This window comes from Lontra canadensis, unplaced genomic scaffold, assembly GCF_010015895.1.
Source record: "Lontra canadensis isolate GAN:19392208 unplaced genomic scaffold, GSC_riverotter_1.0 scaffold12, whole genome shotgun sequence".
Classification (NCBI taxonomy): Eukaryota; Metazoa; Chordata; class Mammalia; order Carnivora; family Mustelidae; genus Lontra; species Lontra canadensis.
The window spans coordinates 15,096,522-15,110,090 of record NW_022631006.1 but is presented as its reverse complement, the minus strand read 5'-3'; the positions used below and the strand labels follow the sequence as shown (position 1 = coordinate 15,110,090).

The window sequence follows — 13,569 nt, the reverse complement described above, 5'->3', positions numbered from 1 at the left end:
TTTTTAGAAATGTATAATCTACCAAGACTGAGTCATGAATAAATAAAAAGAGATTAAAGAGATTGAATCAGTAGTCAAAAATCTTCCAACGAACAAAGTCCAGGACCAGATGGCTTCACTGGTGAATTCTAGTTAACATTAAAAGAAAATTTACTATCAATCCTTCGTAAGACTGTCCAAAAAATTAGATGAGTCTGGAAACTTCCCTTCCTCTTTTTATGGCCAGCATCACCTTGGTATCCTAGCCAAAGATCCTACCAGAAAAAAAAAAAAAAAAACAAAAAACCCACACCACCTCCAAGCCAATATTAGGGTGCAAAAATTCTCAACAAAATATTAGTAAGCTGATTTCAATAACATATTAAAGATATCATAGTGGGATTTATTCCAGGAAGCTAGGATGCATCAACCTCCAAAAATCTATGTAATACAATATATTAACAAAATGATTAATAGCACATGGACATCTCAAGAGATCCATAAAAAGCATCTTACAAAATTCAACATTCATTCATGATAAAAAACTCTCAACCTAATAAAGGCTGTCTATGGCATGCCTACAGCTAATGTTATACTCAATGATGAAAAGCTGAAAGCTTTTTCTCAAAGATAGGAACAAGACAAAGATGCTCATTCTTGCCATTTTTATGCAACAGAGCACTAAATACCCTAGCCAGATCAACTGGTGGGGGAGGAGGAGAGGCATCTGAATTGAAAACAGAGCACAACTGTCTGTATTTGGTGATATATTATAAAACCCTAATGAGCCACTAAAAATTAGTAGAACTGATAAACAAATCCCATCAAGTTTTATAATCAATCTACAAACTTTCAACTATCAGGAAAACTGAGAAAATAATTCCATTCACAATTGCAACAAATAGAGTGAAATAACTAGGAATAAATTCTACCAAGGAGGTTGAAGACAAACATTGAAAATTGTAAGACTGAAGAAAAAAATTAAAACATTCCGTGCTTGAGTAGAAAGAATTGATATTGTTAAAACGTCTATTCTACCCAAAGCAGTATACAGATTCAGTACAATCCCTATCAAAATTCCAGTTGTCTTTTTCACAGAAATAAAACAATCTTAAAATTTGTAGAGGCACAAAAGGCCCAAAATAGTCAAAGAAACCTTGGCAAAGAAGAACAGTGGAGGCATCACACTTCCTGATTTCAAATTAGGTTAGAAAGATATAGTCATCAAAACAGTGTGGTATAGGCATTAAAAACAGATATCGATCAATTGAACAGAATAAAGAGCTTAGAAATAAATTCAAATATGGTCAATTAATTTATGACAAATGGGCCAAGAATATACAATGGAGAAAAGACAGTTTCTTTAAGAAATGGTGTTGGGAAAGCTAGATAGACACAGGCAAAAGAATAAAGCTGAACCACTGTCTTACAACATACACAAAAATCAACTCACAATGGATTAGACTCCATGATACCTGAAACCCTAAACCCCTAGAAGGAGACAAACAGACCATGACATTGGCCTTGACTATGACTTTTTGGATTTGACCCCAACAGCAAAGGCACAAATGCAAAGATAAACAAGTAATACTACATCAAACTGAAAAGCCTCTGCACAGCAAAGAAACCATCAACAAAATGAAAAAGCAGCCTACTACATGGGAGAAAATATTTGTAACCATGTTTCAAATAAGGTGTTAATATCAATATAAACTCCTACATCTCAATAGCAAAAACACCACAAATAGACTGGAAAAATATCTATTTACTTCCTCTGTCCATTTTTTAAAGAACACGAGATGGCCAACAACCAACATTTGAATGAATGGATAAAGAGAATGTGGTATATATTTATAATGAAATATTATCCATGAGAAAGAATAGAATTCTATCATTTGCAACACTATTGATAGATTTTGAGGGCATTATATTAGGTGAAGTAAATTAGAAAAGACAAATATTGCATGATCAGACTTTTATGTAAAATCCAAAAAACAAACTTCATAGATAACACAGAAGAGATTGATGGTTGCCAGTGGTGGGTGAAGGGGGTCAAAAGGTACACACTTCCAGTTTAAAGGTAAATAAGTCCTAGGCTTATAAGATACAGCATGGTTATTATAGTTAAGAATACTTGATTATATATTTGAAACTTAAGAGTATAGGTGGTAAAAGTTCTCATAAGAAAAAAAATTTAGGGGTGCTTGGGTGACTCAGTTGTTAAGCGTCCGCCTTCAGCTCAGGTCACAATCCCAGGGTCCTAGGATCGAGCCCCACATCAGACTTCCTGCTCACTGGGAAGTCTACTTCTCCTTCTCCCTCTCTCTGCCTGCCACTCCCCCTGCTTGTGTGCTTTCTATCTCTTTCAAATTAAAAAGCAAAATCTTTTAAAAAAATAAAAATAAAAATAAAAAATTTTAACTTTATGTGGTGATGGATGTTAACTAAACTTATTGTAGTAATCATTTCACAATATATATACCAAATCATTATGCTGTGTATCTATCACTGATAGAAGAGTGCATGTCAAGAATATCTCAATTCAAAAAATCTGGTAATTCCCTAGGACTTTAATGTCTAGTGAGTTTCCCACCACCATCACACATGAACTCCTCTATATGCATTCACCAGTTCTGCTCCAGTATTTCCTGGTTATGAAATATAAGTTGAATCTTTAATTTTGTCCTCTTTGATTCCTGATTATCTTTGTATGATCAATCTATAATCTATATAGGTAGGTTCTGCTACCGTATTTGGTAAATTTCTTGGGAAATGATCTCATTATGCACAAATACCTAGAGGACTTAATATGCAGATTCATATCAACAGCTTGGGACACACTGAACAACAAAGAAGCTGTACAGCCCTTCATTATAATGCATGCACTAGGTATCATTCTATTATATATACCCCTTAGAAATCAGAGCACAGTCTTAAAGTACTGGAATCTGTTTACATTCAAGTTGCTCTTCATTATGGATAGCATTCTAGTTTAAGAAAAAAATTTTAAAGACCAAAATAACTGATAACTTCCCATTTCTGAGTTCACCACGGTTATTCACTAGTAAGAGCTTCAATCAGAATATTCTGAATGTTGACAAGCTAGAAGAACCTGCAAGTAACAGTTCCTATGGAATATTGAAAAATGTCATACACTGGAGTTAGAGGCTTCTTTAGGCCAAAGCTATTCCCCCATTATTCTGAGAAATGTAGAAATCCTAGATTCCATCAAAGGTACTAGGAATCTGAGACAGCAACTTGGTTTGCAGTGAGAGAGGCTAGGTGGCTTTTCATGGAGCTATGTTTTCAGAGAAAACACACTTCCAGTTAAATTTCTTTGAGGTTTAGTGTTAGGAAAGCCTCTTCACCCCAGCAAAAGTCCCTCAGTCACCTCTTAGAATGATATCTTTCTCCTGAGGAGAGAAATAATTTTTAGATTTCTGTGTTTCTGTCTACGATATGAGGGAGACTGCCTTTAATTTCCTTCTTCCATGATCATCCCATCTGTTTTATTCACTCCTTTTATATGCATGGGGTGGTCCTATATTGGACTATATAAGGTTATGATCTTTGATTTCCAACCACCCAGCTAGAAACTATACTTGTAATCTCCATGGATGACCTTGTTTCAGACATTATGTAATTTGTCTTGATTGCCATGGGGTTCAAAAGTAAATTTATAGAGTGTTTATAGAACTTTGCCTATGGTCAAGTCTTCAATACGTCTGTGTTGAATTAAACACAGTTTAAATTAGAATAACTATTCCTAAAGCAAGTGGAAGAGATGATTTCCAGATGTTCCTATCTGCCATTTAGTCTGGGTCTTGATTTGTTCAGGCAGGTGTTAGAATGTAGGTATAGTTTGACAGAGAGAATATAAGCTCCTCTCTATTTGTCAAAACTAATCAAGAAAAGGGTCTTGGATCTTTACTCACATATTTCCTCCTGAGTCAGAATGACCCAGTTATAAAATAGCAATTGATAATAGCTGAATGAAACTCTCAGTGCTGACTAAAGAAATGATGGAAAGTTCAACTTCACATTGTAGACCTGACATGCAACTGTTAAGAGAAAAATTAAAAAGGTTAAAAACCTCTTTCCATACCACCCATAATTTTTTCTTCCAGCGCATCCAGATTTCACTTTCCTGTTACCTAAACTCTCAGGGTAAAAACTGTGCAGAGGGAATTACCAAAATATGCTGGCCAAGCCCAGTGAATATTTACTTCAAATGGTTACTTTCATACCTCTTTTGAACAATTTGAACCACCCTGGATTTCAATTATTTAATATGTAGTTGAGCTCCACCCAGTAATTTTTCTTGATGTTGTCAATTGATGATTTGGTCTAGCATGAACCTAGTAATTGTCTGAAAAGTACCTTCCTCCTAAGGACAGAAATAAATGAATTTTGTTGCCCTAATTGTGTAAAAAATGGTCACTTCGAGTGCTAAGCTATGTTTTAATTCAAGACCCAGTCTATTTTTATAATTCTTTTGCAAGAAGGACATTCTTGGGTAGAATCTTCCATGGAACCCTCGTTTCTTAACAGTCAAGTGAGAAAGTTCCGTAGGTCCATGAAACCTCTAAGGTGTATGCTTAGTGTGAGAGAAAAGGAATGGAGGTTTATATACTGCAAAGTACCTTCCACATTTCTCGGTGCTTTCTGAAATTTACTAGAGAAGACTCTTCAAATCTTGGTAAAACAAGTAGTCTTTGAAAATAAATGCAATCTTATATTTATCTGAGAGAACTGTGAAGAGTGCTAGAGAATTATGGGAGGGGAAAAACCCACCCAAATCTGTTAGCTCAAGTCTTTACTGAAGTTAAGAACAGCTGAAGATGACTACTCTTCAGGGAACAGTTATCATAAGGTTTTTGTGGAATAGACTGAGGCAGTATTAAGTTCAATTTTGTTCTCAGAATTTTTTCATTGTTTAGATTCTCAGAGGTGTGAGGAAATTGAACTTCAGTTAATCATAAGACAGATGCAAGACTGGGGCTTCAGCTTAGCAGATGGTATGTCGATTTGAGTTTAGTAAGGAGGGTAGAGAAGAATAGGTGAGCGCAAGATCTTGTGACTGGAAAATTATCAGTCCTTCAGCCTCTTTCAAAGAATAAATATACCAACAGTGCCAACCCACCATTTTCTAAAAGCCAAGATTTTAGCACTCCAAAATCCAAAAATAATTAAGGGAATCCTGGTATTTGAATGTACCCCAGATTTTGAACACATCCTTTGCCATATAATAAACTACCCTATCAGTGATTAAATGAGAAATGTAGCTGCCATGGAGGTGCTTTTCAGTACTTGCTGGAGATGGGGGGAAGTAGTTGACTGACGAGCCCATTGCACACTTTTTATGTATCGTGGCATTCATCCCAAGGACTGCTTTCAGCCAATGAGTGTGCTCAATGCAGAGACTTTTGGGCTGGGCAATTTCTGACCTCAGCTGGGATTCCTTTAACTTCCAGAGCTCCCTGGTGGTAACTGGCTTGGCAATGCACCATTATCTTCCTTTCATTCCCTGTCTCATCTCACTATACTAGTATTTCCTGAAGATCACTACTTGTATTTGTGTCCTTGTTGCACTATCTGCTGCCGCTGAGGAAGGTTAAACTAAGACAGCCGGCAACTGGAACCTGTTTACTCTGCTTGGGTATTACCATGCCCTAATGTATGGGTAATAGAAAATAATATAGAAAGAATTTACCTGGCTTCGGATCAATATCCATTTCCATTTGTGAATATCTTGGTTATATGAAGGATCATGTCAATAAAAAAATTAATAGAAGTGTCTGTTGTCATCATTTCTGTTTTGTGCAGTATTTGGGACCCCTCTGGTTATAGCAATGAAGAGCCAGAGGTAAAAACAGTCTTAAGCTTTGAGAAAGCAGTTTCTGCTACAAATCTCAAAGGAACACAATCCTCTAGTTCATTTTTCTTTTCCTATTTACACAATGTGCTAGACATAATGTAGAAAGGTTGACCATTCTTGACAAAACTCAACATCAGGCTTTCCCTGGCACAATGATTCACTAAAGAAGCCAGAATCAGCCATTGGTCACCTGCTTCTGCATCATTGCTTTTTTTTGCCACCTCACTATAATTCAGATCCAAGTATAGCCCTTTTATATTTTTTTATTAATTTCTTTTCAGTGTAACAGAATTCATTGTTAATACACCATACCCAGTGCTCCATGTCATATGTGCCCTCCATAATACCCACCACCTGGCTCCCCCAACCTCCCACCCCCCCCGCCCCTTCAAAACCTTCAGATTGTTTTTTCAGAGTCCATAGTCTCTCATGGTTCATTTCCCCTTCCAATTTCCCTCAACTCCCTTCTCTCTATCTCCCTATGTCCTCCATGTTACTTATTATCCTCCACAAATAAGTGAGACCATATGATAACTGACTCTCTCTGCTTGACTTATTTCACTCAGCATAATCTCTTTCAGTCCCGTCCATGTTGATACCAAAGTTGGGTATTCATCCTTTCTGATGGAGGCATAATACTCCATAGTGTACATGGACCACATCTTCCTTATCCATTTGTCCATTGAAGGAAATCTTGGTTCCTTCCACAGTTTGGCGACCGTGGCCATTGCTGCTATAAACATTGGGGTACAGATGGCCCTTCTTTTCACTACATCTGTATTTTGGGGGTAAATACCCAGTAGTGCAATTGCAGGATCATAGGGAAGCTCTATTTTTAATTTCTTAAGGAATCTCCACACTGTTCTCCAAAGTGGCTGCACCAACTTGCATTCCCACCAACAGTGTAAGAGGGTTCCCCTTTCTCCATATCCTCTCCAACACATGTTGTTTCCTGTCTTGCTAATTTTGGCCATTCTAACTGGTGTAAGGTGGTATCTCAATGTGGATTTAATTTGAATCTCCCTGATTGCTAGTGATGATGAATATTTTTTTCATGTCTGATAGCCATTTGTAGGTCTTCATTGGAGAAGTGTCTGTTCATGTCTTCTGCCCATTTTTTGACATGATTATCTGTTTTGTGTGTGTTGAGTTTGAAAAGTTCTTTATAGATCCTGGATATTAGCCTTTTTTTCTGTACTGTCATTTGCAAATATCTTCTCCCATTCCATGGGTTGCCTCTTGTTTTGTTGACTGTTTCCTTTGTTGTGCAGAAGCTTTTGATCTTGATGAAGTCCCAAAAGTTCATTTTCACTTTTGTTTCCTTTGCCTTTGGAGACCTATCTTGAAAGAAGTTGCTGTGGCTGATATCGAAAAGGTTGCTGCCTGTGTTCTCCTCTATGATTCCCTTTTCAATTTGATTTTTTGGTTTACTGGATTTGGGTATAGGACTAAAAACTATTTTGTTTTCCTGCCTGTTACATGGTCTCCATACTATGAGCAACATTTCTGCATTGCTGTCCTGGACCTTTGCATTTTATACTGAAGACTATCTACTGTCCTACAAAGGGTGCAAAACCCAACACATTAGAAATTTAGCATGCACTGGGAAAGATTGTCAAAAGATTGTAGCCTTGTGGTTGGCTGGGTCTAGAGCTCTCACTAGAGAATTGCAGTGCTCAGACAACTGTATTCCCCACAATTATTCTTAGCTGCTGGAAAACTCAACCTTAGAAATCCAGTGATGAGTTAAAACATGGTATTCTCAGTATCCTTCTTCCTTGCTAACACAGAGAAACTCATTTGTACCATGACATGCTTAAAAGTTGTCTCATTTCCTTCCTGGTAAGAGTAAATGTGAATTCTAATTCATTTTATTCCCGCTACCAAAATTAAGACAAGATTCTTGAAACTACGAAATCAGTTGTAGTGTGAACATCTCTCCCCCTCCCTGCTTCTGACTTTAGGCCACCCCAAATGAGCCTCTGACCCTGACTATGTATCAGGAGATTAGGGCCTCAACAACTCATCCTCTGATTACAAGGTGTAGACCAAAAAACATTTAAGAAAGGGCTTAAGGATGGTTTATTTTTCATTCATATAATGATTTTTCATCTTCCCCCTTGCTTACTCACTGTAGAGATCCAGAGGGAAGGTTTCCCCGATATTTTTAGAAGATAGGAGGAAAATATGCATCCATGGAATTAACACCTGGGATCAGCCCCATTTCCCTCTAATTTCATAGGCCAGTGTTAGAGTGTTGAGGCAGATAATCCTATTTCTTGCTGAAGATCAAGACAGAGAAAAGATTAATATTCATATATTTATATATATATAAGTATAGTTGTCAGGTATATATATAGTATATAGATAAATATATATTCTATATATTATATCTGACAGTATATATGGCTATATATATAGTATATAGTACTTTATGTACTTTATATATATACTATATGTGTGTATATATATAAAGCACTATATATATAGTATATATATAGTACATATATATACATATACATATATACACATATAGTATATATATAAAGTACATATATATAGTATATATATAGTTATATATAAAGTACATATATATAGTATATATACATATACATATATATACATATAGTATAAAGTACATATATAGTATCTATATATAAAGTACATTTATATAGTATATATATATACTATATATATATGAAGTACTATATACTATATATATAGCCATATATACTGTCAGATATTTTATATATATATATATATATATAGATATAGATATATATATATATAAAAAGTACAGTTGTCTTTTTTTTCCTGTATTGTTTTTGTCTGGTTTTGGAATAGTTTGAGAAGAATAGGTACTCTTTCCTAAATGTTTGATAGAATTCATCTGTGAAGTCGATGTGGGTCCTGGATTTTGTTTGCTGGGAGTTTTTTTGATTACCAGTTCAACTTCATTACTAGTAACAAGACTGTTCAAATTTTCTATTTCTTCCTGATTCAGTTTTGGAAGGTTGTAGGTTTCTAGGAATTTATCCATTTTCACAAATGTTGGTATATAATATTCTCTTATAAGAACAAACTATAAGGGCGCCTGGGTGACTCAGTGGGTTAAGCCGCTGCCTTCGGCTCAGGTCATGATCTCAGAGTCCTGGGATCAAGCCCCGCATTGGGCTCTCTGCTCAGCAGGGAGCCTGCTTCCTCCTCTCTCTCTGCCTGCCTCTCTGCCTGCTTGTGATCTCTCTGTCAAATAAATAAATAAAATCTTTAAAAAAAAAAAAAAAGAACAAACTATAGTAACCAGATGAGATAGATGGAGAGAGAGGTGAAATAGCTAAAGGGAATTAAGAGTACACTTGTCATGTATACATGAGTAATGTATAGAATTGTTAAATCATATCTTACAGCCAAAACTAATATAACACTGTATATTAATTATACTTCTGTAAAAAGGAAAGTAACCTAAGTAACTCTGGAAAACAATGTTTTGACTGGAAGTGTAAAAACAAAGATAAATAAAAATTATATGAAACCCTAGAGGAAAAAAAAACCCTGAAGGTAATTCAGATAACTTCAGTTAAGCTACCTAGTAATAAGCTTTCTCTCCAATTTTATAAAAAGTAAATTCAAACTCTACTCTGTGGAGAACAAAGACCACAGACATTAGTGTGAAGTCTAAATAGAGAACTTTTTTATTTTATTATTATTATTATTATTTTTAATAGAGAACTTTTTAAAAGAAGAATGTTCTGGTATTCTGCTAGGCAGTACACATTTTCCTTGCTTTTTTAATATTCTTCCCCATTTGCCATAGGTGAGACTATCCCTCTGATGATGTTCTCTATTGCCTTGGAAGAGTGCAGATTATACTTGAGTCATGCATTTTTTAATAATTGTCCTGTACAGTGTGGCAACTAAGACCTAGAATTCCATACTACATATCCAAAATATCCATGCCTCTTTCAAATGATAGATAACAATTCTGCCAAATCCAGATTTTTAAATTCACATTCATCTTCTCAAACACTGCAACAGCCAGTTTATCTTTCTATCCCACACCTTCTACATACTGAATGGACTCAATATTGGCTTCTAAAGCTGCTTTCAATATTCCACAAACCTGAGGCTTTTCTAAGATTTTTTACTTTAGAGAAAGAAAGAAAGAGCATGAGTAGGAAGGGCAGAGAGGAAGAGAGAATATCATGCAGATTCTGCACTGAGTACAGAGCCCAACGTGGACTTGGTTTCACAACCCTGAGATTGCGACCTGAAATGAAACTGAAAGTCCCACACTCAAGCAGCTGTGCCACCCAGGCATCCCAAACTGAAGCATTTTTATCCCTTATTCTAAAGTATTAGAATTGCAGGCCATAAAAAGAAGTTAAGAAAGAGTCAGGTGATGACAGTTAGTCATCACCTGAAAAATTGGGACACTATCCTAATAGATGATATTATGATGCCTTTAAGGCCCCACTCTTACCACTGCAGTATCTGTGGCACTGCAAAAGCCACATGTCAGAGCAGAAGTAGACCGTGGAGGCTGGGTTTACAGATAAATTGTTCTGATCTTTTCAGAACTTTCAGCACTTTTCAGTGAGGCCTAGGCCAGTGGGCAGTTTTATCATGTATTCACCGGGTAGGGAGCATTTATTTTAAGAAGATCACTAAAAAGCCAAATCACAAAGATCAAGTTCCGATGGATAGGGAAGTCCTGGATCCATCTCTTGACTCTGGTATTGGGCCACTTCAGCCCTGAATAGAGAAGTATGTCTTACATTCTACTAGTGGATTAAAGGGTTCATTTAGAAGAGCTGTGGAATAGGCTTCCTTGCAATAGGACAGGCAAAGTGATAAGGAACGTCCTCAATGCATCAATAGGACTTTGGGAGAAGGCTGAGCCTATTATCTTTAGGAGATTTCTAATAGAGGGGACAACTCAGCTCTGAATTCAAGAAGTAGCTTTCTCCTTCAGGCAGATTATTTGTATCAAGAGAATAGTTTGACCCCTGCCTGAAGATGAGGAAAAAATACTTCAGCTCAGATAAATCTATCACTAAAAGACATCAATGTCCCTTGATCTAGGGGGAAAAAAAAAAAGTGTCAAATTCTTTGATGTCTTCATAATGTGCCAACTTGGCTAGGCCAAAGTACATTTCCCACAATCCACTCTGTGTGTTTCTAGTTAGGATGAGCCACAAAGGAGTGTCTTGGGCTATTTGGAGGGCAGAAGGGAGGCAGCATATTTTATTATATATTATCATATCTGAGATTAAACAGGTTTACCCTGATTTATACTACCACTTCATCTCAAATAAAAATTTTAAAAATGTCTTAAAACAAAAATGGACACACTATGTATAAAAACTTATGTGATGCAGCAAAAGCAGTTTTAAGAGGAAAGTTCATAGCAATAAATGACTATCAAGAAACAAGAAACATCTAAAATAAACAACCAAACTCTACGTATCAAGGAACCAGAAAAAAGAAACCACCTAAAGTTACCAAAAAAGGAAATGATGTGGATTAAAGCAGAAATAAATGAAATAGAAAATAAGACAATAGAAAAATTAATAAACCTTAGAGTTACTTCTTTGAAAAGATAAAGAAAATTGACAAGTCTTTAGACTAACCAAGGAAAAAAGGGAGAGGATCCAAATCAATAAAATTATACATTAAAAATTACAATTGATAAAAAAAGATAGAATTACAAATTACAAATGATAGAAATGAAACAAAAAATACTAAGAGGCTACTATGAAAAACCATATACCAAAAGTTTGGACAACTGAGGAGAAATAGAAACATTCCTAAAATATAGCCCTCACAGACTGAATCAGAAAGAAAAAGAACAAACTTTTACTAGTAAGGAGTTTGAAGTAGTAATCAGTATCTCTCCAAAAGAAAAGCCCAGGACCAGATGGCTTCAGAGGTGAATTTTACCAAATATTTAAAGAAGAATTAATGCCAGTCCTTCTCAAACTTATCCCCAAAATTGAAGAGGAGGTGAAGAGTGCTAAAAATGTAGTGCTTTTAGAATGTGCTTGAAATAGATTACTATATACCTACTGTTTTATACATGAATATCTTGATAACCATCAAACAAAAACCTATTTAGATACACACACACCAGAACAATAAAATTAAGAGAAAGGAACCCAAACATAACACCAAAGAAAGTCATCAGATTGCAAGGGAAAAGAGCAAGAGAAGGAATGGAGAACTACAAAAAAACAAACAGGGAAAAAAAATGGCAATAAATTCAGATATCAATAATGATTTTAATTGTAAATGGATTAAATGCTCCAATCAAGGACATAAGTTAATAATGGATAAAAAAGCAAGACTCAAGTATATCTTGTCTATAAGAGGCTCACTTCAGACCTAAAGACACCTATAGACCGAAGGTAAAGAGATGGAAGATAGTCCATGCAAATGGAAATGAAAAGAAAAGCAAGGTGGTAATACTTAATCATACACACTACACTTTAAAACAGATTATAACAAGAGACAAAGAAGGGCATTACAAAATGATAAAGGGATGAATCCAACAAGATCAATCCAACAACACATCGCTTCTCGGCCTTTTGGCTAAGATCAAGTGTAGTATCTGTTATCAGTTTAATATCTGATACGTCCTCTATCCGAGGACAATATATTAAATGGATTTTTGGAGTAGGGAGTTGGAATAGGAGCTTGCTCTGTCCACTCCACGCATCGACCTGGTATTGCAGTACTTCTAGGAATGGTGCACCCTCCCCACTGAAGTAGTAAATAAAAGATTTGGTTAGTATTAAAAAAAAATCAATTCAACAATCCAACAACAATTGTAAGTCTCTATTCACCCAACATTAGAAGCACCTAAATATATTAGGCAAATATTTACAGACATAAAGGGGAAAAATAGCAGTAATACAATAATAGGAGATTTAAGATCTGCTTACATTAATGGATAAATCATCCAGACAGAAATTCAATGAGGAAACAATAGCTTAAATGATACTTTAGACCAGATGGAATAAATAGATATATACAGAGCAATCCATTCAAAAAACAGTAGAATGCACATTCTTTTCAAGTACACATGGAACATTCTCCAGGACAGATCACCTATTAGACCACAAAACAAGTCTCAGTAAATTGACAGGGGAGAAATCAGAGAGGGAGATGAACCATGAGAGACTATGGACTCTAGGAAACACACTGAGGGTTTCATAGGGGAGTGGGGTGGGAGGATGGGGTCCCTGGGTGACGGGTATTGAGAAGGGCACATGTCATGATAAGCACTGAGTGTTTACGCACCTAGTGAATCACTGAACACTACATTAAAAACTAATGATATACTATACAGTGGCTAACTGAACATATTAAAAACAAAAAATAAATTTAAGAAAATTGAAATTATTACAAGCATCACTTCTGAACACAATCACATGGAACTAGAAATCAATTAAAAAAAAAAACTGGAATATGCTGGGAAAATGGCAGAGTAGGAGGACCCTAAGCTCACCTTATCTCATAGATACAACTAAACTAAACAACGCAGAAATTGACCCAAAACTGGCAGAACAAACTCCACAACTAAATGTAGAGAATAGGCCACACCAAGGATGATAGGAAGGGCAGCTAAACAGGGGAGCTTAACAGATCTGTGGGAGGGACACAATAGCATGGGGAGGGGAGAAAAATAGATTATCACACCGGGGAGCCCACGT

The 13,569-nt window shown here is 35.8% G+C and overlaps 1 non-coding gene across 1 annotated transcript; it reads left to right on the top strand.

Annotated features, from left to right (window-relative positions):
* The first annotated feature begins 12,425 nt into the window (after positions 1-12,425).
* Positions 12,426-12,613, top strand: LOC116867551. The gene has a single exon (XR_004382604.1). It is a non-coding gene; the product is annotated as a U2 spliceosomal RNA (small nuclear RNA).
* The last annotated feature ends 956 nt before the right edge of the window (positions 12,614-13,569 follow it).